General features: G+C 41.2%; 2 long non-coding RNA genes across 2 annotated transcripts; both read right to left on the bottom strand.

The window, feature by feature from the left end:
• Positions 1-3,317: 3,317 nt before the first annotated feature.
• Positions 3,318-4,441, bottom strand: LOC113029319 (uncharacterized). The gene is made up of 2 exons (XR_013911276.1): positions 4,242-4,441; positions 3,318-3,716 (listed from the first exon to the last, which is right to left on the bottom strand). It is a non-coding gene; the product is annotated as an uncharacterized LOC113029319 (long non-coding RNA).
• A 6,611-nt stretch (positions 4,442-11,052) lies between these two features.
• Positions 11,053-12,176, bottom strand: LOC113020028 (uncharacterized). Its single transcript, XR_013911275.1, has 2 exons — positions 11,977-12,176; positions 11,053-11,451 (listed from the first exon to the last, which is right to left on the bottom strand). It is a non-coding gene; the product is annotated as an uncharacterized LOC113020028 (long non-coding RNA).
• Positions 12,177-17,420: the final 5,244 nt, after the last annotated feature.

Genomic DNA, 17,420 nt, shown 5'->3' with positions numbered 1-17,420 from the left:
AGGTGTCAAAAGCTTGAGGTGCAGCATGAAAAACTTTTCACTGAGATGACAAAACTTATGGCACAGAACAAAGATCTGCAAGAAGTGTGCCTGAAAAAGAAGAAAAAGCAAATCAAGTTTTTCCAGAAGAAGGACTCTGCTCCTTCTTCAGGTCAGCCTGCACAAAAGTAGTCCTATTATCTTCCAACAGGGGCAAATGACACAATAAATTATGAAAATAAATTCACTGTTCATGCTCTTATTCAATGTTAATTTTGTGCAGAAACATTACTGGTGGTACTTAAGAAAATCTGAATAACTTAAACTGAGCTTTATTTCAAGTGACTCTGTAAGATGAGTCAACAGGTTTGAGTTGGATAACAGGAAAGAGTTGAAGAATAATTCACCTTAACTGGACAACTGGACATCAGTAAAGTCTCATTTTAACCATTTTCATGAAGAAGTGTATGCATTAGTGTTGGCTAATCCTTTCAAGGATGTGACAAATGAAAAAAGTCTGAAAACAGGAATGGGGTCAGTTAGAGCTGCATTTAGTTATATTTTAAGATTGAGGGATATGTTGGTTTTAGCAAAATTTTAAACAGATGGAAAAACTCCATTTGATGGGAAGAAACCTCTGGTACAACCAGGCTCAGGGAGGGGCGGCCATCTGCTGCGGCCGGTGGGGGATGTGGGGAGAAAGACAGGACAAAAGACAAGCTGTGGAAGAATGCCAGAGATTAATAATAACTAATGATTAAGTACAGAGCATACAGAGAATACTTATCTGGGGTTAGTTGATGACTTTCCGCTCCATCCATCCATCCATCCTCTTCCACTTATTCAGTTCATGTTCACGGGGAGGGGAATCCATCACAGCTGTTACAGGGTGAGTGGCAGGGTACACTCTGGAGAGGTTGTCAGTCAGCTGGGGTCAATTTTGAATAACGAGTTAACCAAACCCCATGTATGTTTTTGGATCGAGAACCCATGCAAACATGGGAAGATCATGCTAACTCCACACAGAAAGGCCCCAGACTGTTGTGAAGAACTTCTTGTGGTACCACCGTGCCATCCCTGACTCCACTTTCTATCCCAAATACGGTAACTTCTGACTCCAGGAAACCGACACGGCAGTGGTGAAAACAGTAAAACTGAGACTATAGCGTATAAAACCAGTGCGCGACATTACAGTGACTACATCCATCATACTTTCTTGATCACCTTGGGCGTCACCAGCAAACTGACTTTGCTCTGACATCCCTATAAGGTCACAAATTACTTGAAAATATTGATGGTACCCAAAGAATTAGCTATTATAGCTACAGCACTATCAGACTGCAGGTTTACTGCTAAAGTTTCCAAAGGTAGAATGGGATGCAGACACTCACCACTCATAGTCTGTGTTCATGTCTTCCTATGCTTGCCTTTTTCCTTTCGCTTCCATCACGCCAACTAGTTGCAGCAGATGGCTGCCCCTCCCTGAGTGCAGTTCTGGAGGTTTCTTCCAGTTTAAAAGCAGCTTTTTCTTCCAAGCACTTGCTCATAAAGGATCATTTGATCATTTCCTCTCCAAGGTCTTTACCTTACAGTAAAAAGCCCCTTGAAGTGACTGTTGTTGTGATTTGGCACTATATGAATAAAGACACGTACTGGCAGCAGCATTTCAGTGTTTCTAATGTTCTGCAAACATAAGATCACATTTTGGGGGTTTTCTTATGTAAGCTACTAAGATGCTTAACTAAAATTATCAAGTGAAGGGTAAGTTTGACTACCTCTGAGTAGAAAACTCATTAATCAGGAGGTTCAGAAGCAAAGGTTGACCAGGTCAAATTGTAATGTAGTAAAATAAATGAAGGCACCGACTGAGGCGGGAACCTTTAATACAGAACCAGCTGTAGAACATGGAGGCAGCTTAGTCAGCAGTATAGTGCTGTATAGTTAGTTACTTTCATGCAAGCCTGATTAAATCAATCCTCTACCAATGTGTAATGAATGTGAAAGGTCAAGTATGGTGCACCTCACTTCATTATGCTGTCACCTCAATCAAAAGCCTTTCTTTTACTCTCGTACCCACTCCATGATTAAACATGTCACATCCTCATCGGACTGATGAATGCTGTTTGGCCACAGTAACAATCCCAGAGGCTCCACGTTAAATAATGACCAGCGCACCTGACTAATGAGCACGGTTAGTAGCTGTTGAGGTGAGAGCTTTCGTTTGTCTCTCCTGCCTCGTGCGCCATGTGACGAGAGATCTTCATTTGCAGGCGAGACGATGATTGATATCAGTAGGTCCCAACTTTTTAAGAGGAGCCTCCACACTTCATGATCACTCACCTCTGGTGTTAGTAAGATGAATGGCCCTCCCTTGTCTAGAAACGGAGGGGTGATTTTCTCTTACTCTCACGTGCAAGCACCTTGCAGGGAGAAAGTTAAACCATAAGAGACAGAAAACAGTTTGGTGGTGATTACTGGAAAAGGTAGGCATCATTTTTCATGTTTGCATAACTTCTCGTGCGGTAGACATCCTTATAGCCGTTAAGACTTTGCATTGAGATAAGAGGCTTATCTCTAATCACTGGGTAAATCATAGGCATTAGAGAAAACTGGATTTATACAAATTTGCAAAAATAACCTTTAACACTATGTTATAAAGTATCTCTTAATCTTTTTCAGTTATAAAATTGTCTTGTGACTGCTGACAGTCACACTAGTAGACATAGATGAGAAAGAAGACGTGGCCACAAGAAGGCACTGAAGCACCTCGTCACTCTCGGTCTTTCCTCTCTTGGATACACAGGAATGCCAAGAAGGCGATGCAGATTTTGTTATTTGATTTTTTTGCAATCTTTATAGTGTTTGCACGTTGAAGCCTGACATATTTATTAGTACTGTACAAATAATAACCCAACTCTTTTTACAAAATATCAAGAATAATCTCCCATTTTTTGGTTTTTATATATTGTGTCTCGTTTTTTAACCCTCAAAGCCCGTTTTGAGTGATTTGCTTGTCATTCTCAATAAACCTGCCCTGATATTGACCCAAAGCTAGAGAAAAATGATTTAACAGCAATCCTGTTTTTGGGTAAAAATGGCCTTGATTGCCAATTCAGCATTAGGCCAGAGCGAGACAATAAACATTCACGACATATTTACCAGAGTTTTATTATTTGCAAATAAAGCTGTTATCATTCCAGCATCTTTTTATTCCATGCAGCAGACATCAAGGGAAACATTAGGCTGTTGATCCGATATTGCATGTGTAACACCTGCTTAGTATAGTAGGGTTAAACTTATAGACTAGATTCGAGAGGAGTAAAATAAATTTGAGAGAATTGAGTGTTGAACAGCCGGCAGATTTATTACAATGTTACAGTGGTGCAATAATCCAATGTAAACAGCATAGAAAATTAACAGAAGATCAACAGAGAAGAGCGCTCTTTTGAAAATAACAACAAAATAAAATAAAATAAGTAGTCTCTTTAGACCTGACTCCTGATGAGCAGGATATTGGGAGTTCAATAGTTTCCCAGAGAAACAATCCGTATGAAGTAAGCAGTTTTTGCTCTTGCTTATCTGAAATCCTGCGATTCGAAGTAATTCAGACTGTAGCTCTACTCCTGCATCCAGAACAGCTGGCCACACTGCTTTTGGATTCGCCAAGAGTTTTCACAGGGTCTGGCTCGCCATCCGTATCCAGAACCACTTCAGATCCAGGATCACAAAAAACCAGTCTGCACATACAGTACAGAGCAATAAACAGAATAGTTCTTAACAGTTTTTCTAAATAAAATGAGATCTCATAAAGTTTTCAAAATCAAGTACACTGTCGTTTTAACATTGTTCTGTCTCTATGAATTCCATCTGTATTGCTTTACAGCATTACAATCAATTGTATTTATATACCCCTTTTTAAGGCATATGTAATCACATCATGAAATGTTTGTAACGTAACTAGTTTTAAATAACTTATTTACATGTATTAACCTATAACTGAAATGACAAAGTGCAGAAAAGGCACTGGACAGCATTTATGGCTAAAAGAGAAGTGCATCCTGCATTAGTTTTGCACATTTGTGAAGATGCCCAATCAAATAGACAATAAAATAAAATACGACATTCCATTTCACACACGATTCAAGTACTCCGACTGGTTTTAGCTTTTTTTTAGACAATACGGAATTCGCACTGTTGCAGTGTTTACCACATGTACAATTAGCATAAGTTTTCCTGCTAACTTATCATCTCTAGTAACTCACCGGAATTCCCAAGAAACAAATACACGCTCTGCCTGGTTTTGGTCGAGAGTAAAACACATAAAGGCCTCTGAAAAGTACATAACTTTAAGTTAGAGACTGTTGAAAATACTTTATAACACTTATTTTATACCAAAAGACTCACTGTGTAGCTTGTTATTTGCTCTCGGTGTCTTGCTCCGTTTTGCCTAGCTTAATGCAGCAACGTGCTTTTGTTGCATTCACTGAACTACGGAAAATGAAAGTGTGTTCAAGGGGTGTCGGAAATAATAATACCAGGTAAAAACAAGAAAATACTAGTAACCATGTCTATAGGGGTTACACCCTCCCCCTTTGAATAAACATGAGTGCCTTCATGTACTTAAAATGTATCTAAACATCATAGATTTGAGTGTTTTCATAGCTACTAAACGACTCAAGAGCTTGGTTAAAGTTATCCAGAAATCGTTGTGCAAAGGATATAAGGGGTTGACCCAACTGGGGATAATGAAACCGTCCTGGGGGTCGCTTTAATCTCTCAGATTTTCTCACTTGAGGTGTTTCAGGAGTTATTTCAGGTGTTTGTTCAGCATGTTGGTCAGTGATATTTTCACTATGCTCTGTGTTTTCTATCTCAACATCTGGTTCTCCTGGAACTTGGACATTATGATTCTCTCCCATGATGTTAGAGTGAGATTCCTCATTCAGCAGTTCAGGTTCAGTTTGATTTCCCTGTCCATGGTCATTCTTGTCCGAGATTGTCTCTATTGGTTGAAGCAAAGAGTTGTCACTTTCGAGCGTACATGGATCATTTTGAATTTCGGAGCTTGTTGTCTCATTTTGCACATCGGAATGGTTTTGAGTTTGGTCACAAATTCTGATAAACGTCTTGGTTTGGATTGAGGGATGACTTGAAATGCATTCATACTCCTCCTCAGACTCTGACATTTCTGTATCTTTAGGTTCAGAAGGGCTCTTCCGAGTCTTAGGTCGACGTGGAGGTTTGGGCTTTGTCTCAACCTCATCCTCAATGTCTGAGAGATCACCACATGCAAGTAAAAGGTCTCGATGAAGAGTCCTGCTCGGACCACTACCCTTCTCTGGTTGGACCACATACACAGGAACATTTTCCAGTTTCTTAACAACACGGTACACCATGTGTTCCCATTTATCGCCAAGTTTGTGTTTACTGCGCAAGCGAACGTTCTTGACTAAGACTCTGTCCCCAGCTTGAAGTGTGGACTCTCTGACTTTTTTATCAAACCTGTTCTTGTTTCGCTCAGCAACTCTCTTGGAGTTTTCGAGTGCAATCTGGTAACTTTCCTCAAGCCTAGCTTTCAGATTGCGCACATACTGGGAATGGGATGTTGGTGAGTCCCCTGTAACTGGCAACCCAAAGGCAAGGTCGACTGGTAGCTTGGGTTTTCGACCAAACATTAGCTCGTAAGGGCTAAACCCGGTAACCTCACTCTTTGAACAGTTGTAGGCGTGGGTAAGAGGCTTGACAAAATCACGCCAATGAATCTTTTGCTCATCCTTCAGAGTGCCCAGCATACCAAGCAGGGTGCGATTGAATCGCTCAACGGGGTTACCTCTCGGGTGATAAGGACTGGTCCTTACTTTTTTAATGCCTGTGGTTGAGCACAATTCCCTAATCACATGTGACTCAAAATCCCTCCCCTGGTCACTATGGAGGCGTTCGGGGAACCCATAGTGAACTAAAAAGTTTTCCCAAAGGTTTTTGGCCACAGTGGTTGCCTTTTGGTCTCGGGTGGGCAAGGCCACTGCATATTTCGTGAAATGATCTGTGATGACCAACACGTCTTTGGTACTCTTACTGTCGGGTTCAATAGAAAGGAAGTCCATACACACCAATTCCATTGGGCGTGTGGTTTTGATGTTAACCAGTGGTGCTGCTTTTTCAGGCAAGGACTTCCTTCTAACACAACGACCACAGTTCTTTATTTTAGTCTCAATATCAGCACCCATCTTAGGCCAATAAAATCTTGCCCTCACTAGATCATGAGTCCTCTCCCACCCCATATGACCCATATCATCATGGAGCAGCTTGAGAACAGTAGACCTAAGAGAGACAGGGAGTACAAGCTGGTAAGTTGTAACTGAGTCACACTGTCGTTTCCTATACAGAAGGCCATTTCTCATTTCAAAACGTTTCCATTCTCTGAGCATCAGTTTTATGTCAAATGTTTCAGACCTGTTTTCGCATGGAACATCAGCACCAGATTCTAGTAACTGAATGACGTGGTTTATGCTTGGGTCAGATCTTTGGTGTTCTTTAAGCTCATGCTCAGAAAACAAGGGAGCAGCTACTTGACCAGATGTTTCAGCATCACTGTATGCATCAGGAATGGCATCAGCACTCATAGCCAAGGACTCAACCAGAATGACACAAGGTGAGTTCTCACTGTTCTCATTGAGAAGATGCTTATTACATATAGCTGCTACAGTGTCAGGGCATACACTGTTAGAGCTTGGAAGGGATCCGAGAAGGCGTGAGGTGAGTTGTTGAATCCTGTTTTCCTCTTCCAATGTCACACTATCTGCAGCCAGAGTTTGATGAGGCCTCCGTGATAGGCCGTCGGCATCCTGGTTAGCCTTCCCAGCTCTGTATTTGATTTGGAAGTTGAAGGTAGACAACGCTGCTAACCAGCGATAACTCGCTGCGTCAAGTTTTGCCGTGGTCAGAATATATGTAAGCGGGTTGTTATCCGTTACAACGATGAACTCGTTACCGTAAAGGTAATCATGGAATTTTTCGACAATGGACCATTTCAGAGCTAGAAATTCTAGCTTATGAGCTGGATATCTGGTCTCGCTTGGTGTCAATCCCCTACTAGCATAGGCAATGACGCGCATTTTACCATCCTGCTCCTGATAAAGAGCGGCACCCAGGCCCGTGGTACTAGCGTCAGTGTGCAGAGCATATTGGAGCTTTGGATCTGCAAACCCCAATACAGGGGATGATGTTAACTTCTCCTTAATGCATTCAAAGGCTGACTGACAAACAGGTGTCCATCTGTCTGCAAAGGGTTCTCGAGGATTGAGATATTTAGAAGTGCCTGTTTGTTTCTGGCCTTTTCTGAGAGGTGGATAGCCACATGTGAGATCGTTTAAGGGCCGGACTATCTTTGAATAGTCCTTAACAAATCGACGATAATAGCCTGTGAACCCTAAAAATGACTTCAGCTGTTTCAAGTTTTGTGGCACTGGCCAGGTCTTGATAGCAGCAACCTTTTCAGGATCAGTCTGCACACCATTTTTGGAGACAATATGGCCCAAATATTTAACTGATGTCTGGAAAAAGCGACATTTTTTCGGGGACAACTTTAAGCCATATTCACGAAGACGGTCCAAAACATGCTTTAGCCTCTGTTCATGTTGCTCGAGGGAGTCTGAGAAAACAATCAAATCGTCTAGGAAGACAAGTACCTCCTTGAGATTAATGTCTCCCATACACCTCTCCATTAACCTCTGAAAGGTGCTGGGAGCATTTGTGATGCCTTGGGGCATTCGATTGAACTCATAAAACCCCAGTGGGCATACGAAGGCTGTTTTGGCTTTATCCTCCTCCTCCATCTCTATCTGGTAATAGCCTGACTTCAAGTCCATGACAGAAAACCAGTTTGAACCAGATAGGGCGGAGAAGGTCTCTTCGAGGTTTGGCAACGCGTAAGCATCTTTTACCGTTTGCACATTAAGCTTGCGGTAATCCACACAGAGGCGTACCTCACCATTCTTTTTCTTGACTACAACGATGGGGAATGAGAAGGGAGATTCTGACTGTCTTATTACCCCAGCATCGAGAAGCATTTTAAGGTGTTTCCTGACTGCTTCGTAGTCATTTGGATGAATGGGCCGCGATCTCTGTTTTATAGGCGTTTCGTCTTTAAGCTTGATCTTATGCTTAACTTTAGTGGCATGGCCAAAGTCGAGATCGTGGCATGCAAAAACGTCACGGTAGGCACTAAGACTCTGCGTGACCCGACTTTCCCATTCCTTGGGCAGAGGTGAATCGCCAAAATCAAAGGTCAACTGGTCACTGGGTAATGAACATGAGTCTGCAGACAGGCTGCAACAGCCTGCAGAGTTTGCACTCGACGTGGTTTGAGTTTCAAGGACTTGGTCTGCAATGTGTAGTTCAGCAAGAACGCAGTTGCCAGGAAGGATGATGTCATGATCGGTTTCGTTTCTGATCCAAATAGGATGCTTGTAAGGACTTTGACGTGGCACTGTGATAAGGCAGCAATCGACAAAGATTCCTCCCGGAAGGGCTGAGGAAGTTGGCTGCTCTACAACTGCCCATCTGTCAGTGGTTGGTGAATTTAGGTGGGCGTAACTCTCTAGGCAAACCCTTTCATGAGCTGGTATTACGTAAGGTGTGTTGCCCCTCAGTGTCATTAGTCCAAGCTTTCCTGTGCTTTTTGTTTCATGTCTATGTTCAAGGATTTTTAAAATCTGACTATAGCCATAGACAGCTGATGAAATAGGAGTATCCCTACAGTGTTCCTCATATAAAACATCAAGGGCATTTGTACCAATTAAAACTGGTAAGTCTGTGCTGGAACGTAAATCAGGGACAATGAGAGCTAATGTAGAAATTTGGGGCTCAGACTCAACAAACTCCTTTGGAAAGCCAATTGGAACTTCTACATACCCTAGATAAGGTACAACTTGTCCATTTGCACCCTCAACATCTAAGTCACTGATTGGCTGGATGGGAAGATCAGACAAATGTCTCTGGTAAAATGAGTGTGAAATAGTCGTTACTTGCGACCCAGAGTCTAACAAAGAATTGCAACTCACTCCAGCTATGTTGACATTAGCTGTGCACTTCTTGCCAATTAAGCCCTTTGGAAAGCTGGAATGACGCATACTTGTTTGTGCACAACACTTTTTTGTTGGGCGGTTTTGAGTGGGACTTTTGTCGCTTCTAGTTCCAGTTTGTCCCTCAACTGAAACAGGAACTAGTTTAAATCAGAGTCACATTGGTCTTCCCAAGCTTTTTGTTTTACCCTTAGCTCTTTCCGCTTGGCTTCAACAGTACTGGGATTCGGCTCATTGTCACAAGAGGGAGCTATATGGCCATCCTCGCCACAGTTAAAGCAGAACCATGGGCGAGGCTTTTTGTTTTTGCCAAAGCCTTCATTTTTCAACGGAGAGTTCTGTGTTTGTGCCTCCTTTAGCTGCTGTTTCTTTACAGCTTTTGGGAACTTTGCCTGAGGTTTCTTTGCAACCATGGTTTCCATTGAAGCTTTTAAGGAACTTAACTGTTCTTGCAGTTGAGCAATTTGTTTTTGCAGTTTCTTGGCAGATGCTTGAGCGGAGCTGCCAGTAGCAGCAGCAGCTTGAAACTCAGTGGTTGGGTAAACATTTAAAGGATTGGACTGCACCTTTACTTTTGAAATTCCCAAGTGCTGCTTCATGCGAGTTGACTTGGCTGCCTGCTTATCTTCCTCTGTTCGCAAGAGTAAAAGCAGCTCAGAAAAGGAGGGTGGACTGGATTTCTTTTGCTCTAGATGGAGGCTAGCGATTAGGTTATCATCCCAGCATCCCCTACAGAACTGCTTCAAAAGCTGCTGATCAAAATCACTAACTGGGACTCCTCCCCCTTTTACAACTTTATCAAGGGTACTCTGCAGCCTGTGCACATAGGCTGAAGGTTTTTCGCCAGCATTTTGGTTTGTACTCAAGAATTTTGCGAACAGCTCATCAACGTCATCTACAGTTCCATATGCAGAATCAAGCAAGCTCAAAAAGTCTTTGAGGCTGGACAAGGGACCCAATTGTTTAACAATGTTTGCAGCTGGCGGTAAGAGGCTGTCAATGATCTTCCGTACTACTTGTCTTTCAGGAACAGAAGAATCTGCAAGATAAAACTCAACATGACTTCGCCAAGTGTCATAGTCAACCTCCGTATTAGGGCATGGAGTTTTTCCAGAAAAGGACCTGAATTTTACAGAGCTTGGATAGGATTGGGACATATCAGTACTTTTGACAATGTGCTCCACAATGACCCTCTGGACTTCAGGTGTGGTCAAGTGTTCAGGGTTCAAAATAGGAGCTGGTCTGTCAGTAAGGGAAGGACTGATGGTGTCAGTGGTCAGAGTGGGTGGGATAGTTTCACTGCTTGGTCGTCTCAAAACAGAACCAGGTATTAAAGGGACTGGGTCATCTACTGAAATGACCTTAGAGGGGGCTGTACCCTCCCTTTCCCCAGCAGAGGCCTGAAGTTTGTTAAGTTCACTAAGTAGCATTTTCTCATAATCTACCCCACTCACCTTAGCAATACCCTTTAAATTAGAAAGGTAAGACTCTGTAGTACTAGCCGTTAGCTTAGCACTGTAAATTGGGGATAAGAGTTGGATGCTGTGAACTACATTTGGGTCAGATGTTGTTCTGTGACAGGGTAGTTCACCCTGAATCGACTCAATGGCTGTGCCATACTCAAACTCAACTATAACTGTATCTTTAAAGTCAGGGTCAGAACTAGCAATTTTCACTGTTCGTGCAATAGAACCATAGTGTTGCAAAAACTTAACAACTTCTTCATCAGTCTCTGTACCAGAAAACCCACTGATTAGTACAGCATTTGGTACCTTGATACGTTCACGTTCAATGACATCCATGTTACTTCAGTGGAAAAATGTGCAAAAATTGTCATAAAACTGCCAACTGTGTGCCAATGATTGGATTAAAGGCATTAAATAGCCAAACTCCTCCTGGCTGGCTCGCCACTTTTATGTAACACCTGCTTAGTATAGTAGGGTTAAACTTATAGACTAGATTCGAGAGGAGTAAAATAAATTTGAGAGAATTGAGTGTTGAACAGCCGGCAGATTTATTACAATGTTACAGTGGTGCAATAATCCAATGTAAACAGCATAGAAAATTAACAGAAGATCAACAGAGAAGAGCGCTCTTTTGAAAATAACAACAAAATAAAATAAAATAAGTAGTCTCTTTAGACCTGACTCCTGATGAGCAGGATATTGGGAGTTCAATAGTTTCCCAGAGAAACAATCCGTATGAAGTAAGCAGTTTTTGCTCTTGCTTATCTGAAATCCTGCGATTCGAAGTAATTCAGACTGTAGCTCTACTCCTGCATCCAGAACAGCTGGCCACACTGCTTTTGGATTCGCCAAGAGTTTTCACAGGGTCTGGCTCGCCATCCGTATCCAGAACCACTTCAGATCCAGGATCACAAAAAACCAGTCTGCACATACAGTACAGAGCAATAAACAGAATAGTTCTTAACAGTTTTTCTAAATAAAATGAGATCTCATAAAGTTTTCAAAATCAAGTACACTGTCGTTTTAACATTGTTCTGTCTCTATGAATTCCATCTGTATTGCTTTACAGCATTACAATCAATTGTATTTATATACCCCTTTTTAAGGCATATGTAATCACATCATGAAATGTTTGTAACGTAACTAGTTTTAAATAACTTATTTACATGTATTAACCTATAACTGAAATGACAAAGTGCAGAAAAGGCACTGGACAGCATTTATGGCTAAAAGAGAAGTGCATCCTGCATTAGTTTTGCACATTTGTGAAGATGCCCAATCAAATAGACAATAAAATAAAATACGACATTCCATTTCACACACGATTCAAGTACTCCGACTGGTTTTAGCTTTTTTTTAGACAATACGGAATTCGCACTGTTGCAGTGTTTACCACATGTACAATTAGCATAAGTTTTCCTGCTAACTTATCATCTCTAGTAACTCACCGGAATTCCCAAGAAACAAATACACGCTCTGCCTGGTTTTGGTCGAGAGTAAAACACATAAAGGCCTCTGAAAAGTACATAACTTTAAGTTAGAGACTGTTGAAAATACTTTATAACACTTATTTTATACCAAAAGACTCACTGTGTAGCTTGTTATTTGCTCTCGGTGTCTTGCTCCGTTTTGCCTAGCTTAATGCAGCAACGTGCTTTTGTTGCATTCACTGAACTACGGAAAATGAAAGTGTGTTCAAGGGGTGTCGGAAATAATAATACCAGGTAAAAACAAGAAAATACTAGTAACCATGTCTATAGGGGTTACACATGGGCAATTGCCAAATGCGGATTTGGGAAGTAACACTGGCTAATCTTTTGTCACTGATTGTTTTTATTGGTTCACAATAGCTTTGTCAGTTTCAGCTTGCACAGACCTGAAGACAGCAGAACAAGAAGCTGATTCAGAAAGCAAGGCTAAAAGATTTCTTTGTTAATTACAACTAAGAAATCGGACTGTTGACTACAAGGACTTTACCCTTTGTTGTCCAGGGATATATTGAGATCAATTGCATTGTTAAGTAGTGTGTATTGCTAATTATCCTCAGGAAGTTTGGTTAGCCATCCAAACATGTTCAAATTTGTTGACCATTACATTCCCACGGGGTGTAACACTCAGAAATTATCTGAGCACAAAAACCACGTAGTTATTTTGTGTCCAGGTGTGAGGGCATAAACTGTTTCTGTCACTCCTCCTCCTGTGGCCTTGCTGTACTGCTTCGTGCACCCTCTCGTCATCACTTTTTTGCCGCGCTCGCAACCTTGTGGGCCGGAGCACACACTGCATCTCATCAGGGAATATTACCTAACACTCAGAGGACAACATTCATCAACGTCACTGCGCTTTTGCCAGCAGTGCATTTCTTTCTGTGGATGCCCTGAGTCCATTTCAGTTGTCCCAGCAGCGCTGCAGGGTACCTTGTGCGACCTGTGATACTTCAACAGCACATCCACCGTATCTCTTTCAAGGTTCTTCAGTCTTTAGTTTCTGCTGATCTGAACAAATATATGTCACATTGTTGTGTCCTGAGATCAGGTTTACAGAGCTAATATCTATTGTTAGGTCACAGTGTAATTTCAAAAAAATGCAATCAGAAGTACTGTTATGTCAGGTTAGCAACTTTTCCCTTTGTTGCTCGATAGTTGTGCAAACCAAGCTCATCCCTTCATAGGTTAAAATAACCCACTGGCCATAAATCAAGGCCTCACCCACCCAGAACTGCTTTACATTAGAAAACAATGATCTCATTTTGGCAGCAAATTAACACAGACTGTAAAATATAAAGTGCTGTGCAAAAATCTTGAGCCACCCTTCATTTCTATTTATTTGTGTAAGGAGCCTGACTTTCTTGTACTTTTTAAAGTGCCCTTGTGCAACAGTTCTTCAAGCTTTATTGTGAAGAAAGTTCAAATTTTTTCTTTGGCTGCTTTTTTACTCATTTTCAGTCCAGTCCTTGTACCTTACAATAATAAAACCACTTGACACTGACCTATGAATCATGCAAGCATAGAAAAGGTACTTGTGGTGGGGCGTGGTCTGTGTGGTCTGCGGTGCCGCACCTGCACGGCATCCGCAATCACGCCCGCTGTGTTAAAACACGGGGACTCGGGGGCTGTTGTGGTGGTGTGACAAATGTTGAATAAAGATGGCTTAAAACACAGATCTGTGGTCCCGCTGTGCCTTAATTCCACCACAGTACTAAACTCGAGGGATGAACCAGTCTTGTGTCTACACGTAACAGACAACTTAGCAAAGAACCATTTTTACATTCTATCTTTAGCCATCCTGTAACAAAAACACATCATTTGTTTCCATTTCTCTGGGTGATTCTTTAAAAAGTACCAAAGAAAACAGTCTGACAGGCATAAAATAGTATTTTTGCACTAACAAGGTGATTCTCAAAGAGCTACTGACCAGAAACTTGGCATATCCTGGCATGGTGTGTCCTTAAAAATGTGAAGAAACTCGACAAGTGGAGAACACAAAAACAAATGTCAGCCCAAAACTATTTACAGCAGGTGAGCACTTTCTGATGGTCCTGTATGTTAAAAAAAAAAGACCTGATATAAGACCTGAGATATGTATCTGGCCCTTCAGGTGATTCATCTACCTTTTGCTGAAGGTAGGGAGAAATGGTCTCAGTGGAAGGGTGGCTGTCAAGAATCATTCTTAAGGAAGGTAAACATGGGAGAAAAGATCCAGAAACAGCACTGCCAAAATGACTAACGCAAGCATTTGAATGCTTTGAGAAAACTGAGAATCGTTCTTTGATCTGGAGTCATTAAGCCAACTTTTATAAAGCTGATGTGTCCAAAATGAAAATAAAATGTGCAATGAAACTAACTACAAATCACTAAAAAATGTTTTAATGAAAAAGAACAAACAGAACCTTTAAAATGTCAAAATAGATTTTTGTTGTTTTTGAATAAAAACATCTCCAAAAAATTGGCACAGTAACATTTTCATCATCATGTCTTCCTCTTTTTGCAGCAATTATTCTTGCTGCAAAAAAAACGACATCATCTGGCAGCATGTCCAGATTACTCATGCCATTAGCTGAAAATGATGCTCCCTCTCCTCTCTACCCTTTTTCCTTCTACCTATTTTTCTTCGTCTTTTTTGCATAGTAGGAATTTAACTTGTATTCACAGATTCAGCAACAAGCTATGTTGTTCTTGACCCCATGAATCAAAATCAAGTTGATTCAATATACATTTTTGTTTAATTTTTTGCAATTTCACATATTTCAGTTTCTGTCCAAGGGCCGTATCTCCTGTTTTATTTTGATAAGTCTCTTCTCATATGTGTCGTGTTCAGTTTGACTTCCTCTGTCTTGTTATACCTGATTTATGCCACCTATTCTCCCTCATAACCTGCCGTGTGTATATCGTCTCCTTCTCCCGCTAGTCTTGTCAGTGCTGTGTGCACCTCTTTTCTCTGTTTTGCTTTGGGCTTGCTCTGAGTACATTTAGTTATACTTTGTAAGTTTTAAGCAATAAAACGCCTTTTAGTTTGAATTTACTTCAGAGAGAGTCAGCCAGGTCTGTCGTATTGTTAGTTTTGCTGATTAGCAGTGAGGTGTTCCACCAGGTGAGGGTTTTCTTTCATACTATAATTAAACCTTAAAACCTTTTTAAAAAACTTTTTTTTTGCACATATCAATTTTTTTTATCAGTTTCTCGCATCAACTTCAAAATGACAAAATACATTTAAAAAACAACATTAAATTGCCTAAGTTTTAGCGTTTGATATTAAGTCTTTGCTCTGCCTTTTAATTACAGTATAGGCTTTAAGATATTATGCAGATTGTATTACCATTTTCTTCTAATTTACTTTTTACACAGTGTTACAAATGTTCTGGAAACAGTTCTGCAATGAGATCCTGCTAGAGGGCACGTGGATGCAACACACTTACCTTAGCTTCAAGGTCTTTCATTAGATTGAGGCTACGTCCACACTAATGCGTTCTTTGGCCTCCCGTCCACACTGAGACAGCGTTTTCCCCGAAGGAAAGTGCAGCGTTTTCAAAACGCTCACATTTGAAGATGGTGCTTATGCGTCGCAGTGTGGACAGCGAAAACGGAGACTTTAGAAAATGATGATGCATGTTAGTCATATGATGCAGTCATGTGACCAACTAAACAAAGATAACGGAGGGCAATGTGGACGCGCAACTCTGTGAAAACGACTGAAAACGCTCGTGTGGACGCGGAGCGTTTTCAGACGAAAACGCCGTTTTCAAATCTATCCAGGCTAGTGTGGACGTAGCCTGAGTGTAATTTACCTGGTTTACCTGTGAGGTTGTAACACTGCTGGACCTTCCAAGTAACACCTACTTAACATGTGTCTTAATGCCCCACCTACCACCCAGCTTCTGTAATGTGAGCTGACCAAAGCTTAAAATCTGTGAAAGCATCCTCAAAAGAAACCCTTACCATGGATTATTTCAAACAATCTGAGGTCATGTTCATAAAAAGTGACGTTATCATCATCTTCTGGATGGAAAAACTGCAGCAAACATGTACAATCTACACACTGTAGATAGCCAGGACATTACAGGTTACACATAAAACAACACCAAATGCATGAAAACAGGTCACATGTCAGTTTTCACATTCACCAACACAACAAGATCAAATGGTAAGCCGACTTTGTTAAGAGTCTACTTAGTTGGCAGGCATTGCATCACTTCTTATGCAGGCATGGCATAAGTACAGCTCTGGGGGCTGTATGTTATTCAGAGTCTCTTAAGAACAACAGTGGTCCAAAAACACCCTCGGGAATTTACAATGATCCCACTATCTGAAAGAGTCACGTAAGAACTACAGCCAGTGCGCAAATGCCGAGAAAATCACATTAGCTACTAGAAAGCCTTTTGATTTAAGAAGCTCAAACACATACGCCCTGTCGAGGAGGCTGGCATGCGTGCTCAAATCGTGGCAACAGATTTATTGTTTAAAATTTAACTAGTGAGCGCCGTCCTTGGCATTTTGAACACTGTAGGTGTAAATCTTGAATCTAAGTGTTCTGAATAAAAAGGCAAGGAAAGTGTTTGAAGCATAATAAGCAGGCGGGGGCTTAAGTATGACTAAGATATTCATGTAAGCCTGGAGATTTTTCGACATGGGGATTCTTTTGAAAGTGCATGAGAGATGGGAGATTGCAATGTATTATACATGCATTTCCATTGGAGAATAACAAGAATTAACGCAGCTGTTGCATGTGGTGTATAATTACTTGGTCTTGTCACCATATGTGCTGTACTTGATTAACATGACATATGATTTTGACTTCTTTGTTGTGAACCACCGAGACAGCGCATGTTGTTTTTCCTGCCACAACTCCTCTCGCTTTCTCCCTTTTTTCTACTTTGCCCTTTCTTCTCGTTCTTCAGGCAGCTAAAGGTCAACCTGGATCCTGATGTATACACACAGGTAGACCAAAGCCAATTTCAGATGTGTCAGTGGAACTGATGCTGCCAGCATCCTGTGACAGCTTGAGTGGAACAGCCTCAGTCCTCATCTTAAAATCACCTCTGCTTATGGAGCAGAAACCGTTTGTCACATACGCCTGAAATGCGCTGTCAAATCCTGTCAGCGTACATCCATTTTATTTATTACATCATGATTACGATAAGCATTATCACTACAATAATACAAAATCATACACAAGGTCTGCTGTGCTATATCTTCCACTAACCCCTGCCCTCCTAGTAAATATTTGATACACTACGATCTGTTTCTTTCAGCATGCTATTTCTTTGTTTTCTCTACACAGAAATCTGTCAGTGAGGAAGCTGACTCAAATATGTTTAATCTTAATCTTTTCGCATCATGAAATATGCATAGTACAGTAGTGTGGTGCATAGCCATCATGGTTCAGTTTTTACTTT

The sequence above is a fragment of the Astatotilapia calliptera genome, chromosome 9 (genome assembly GCF_964374335.1).
Source record: "Astatotilapia calliptera chromosome 9, fAstCal68.1, whole genome shotgun sequence".
Taxonomy (NCBI): Eukaryota; Metazoa; Chordata; class Actinopteri; order Cichliformes; family Cichlidae; genus Astatotilapia; species Astatotilapia calliptera.
Note: the sequence above shows the minus strand (reverse complement) of the source record. Positions and strands in the feature narration are given on the sequence as shown.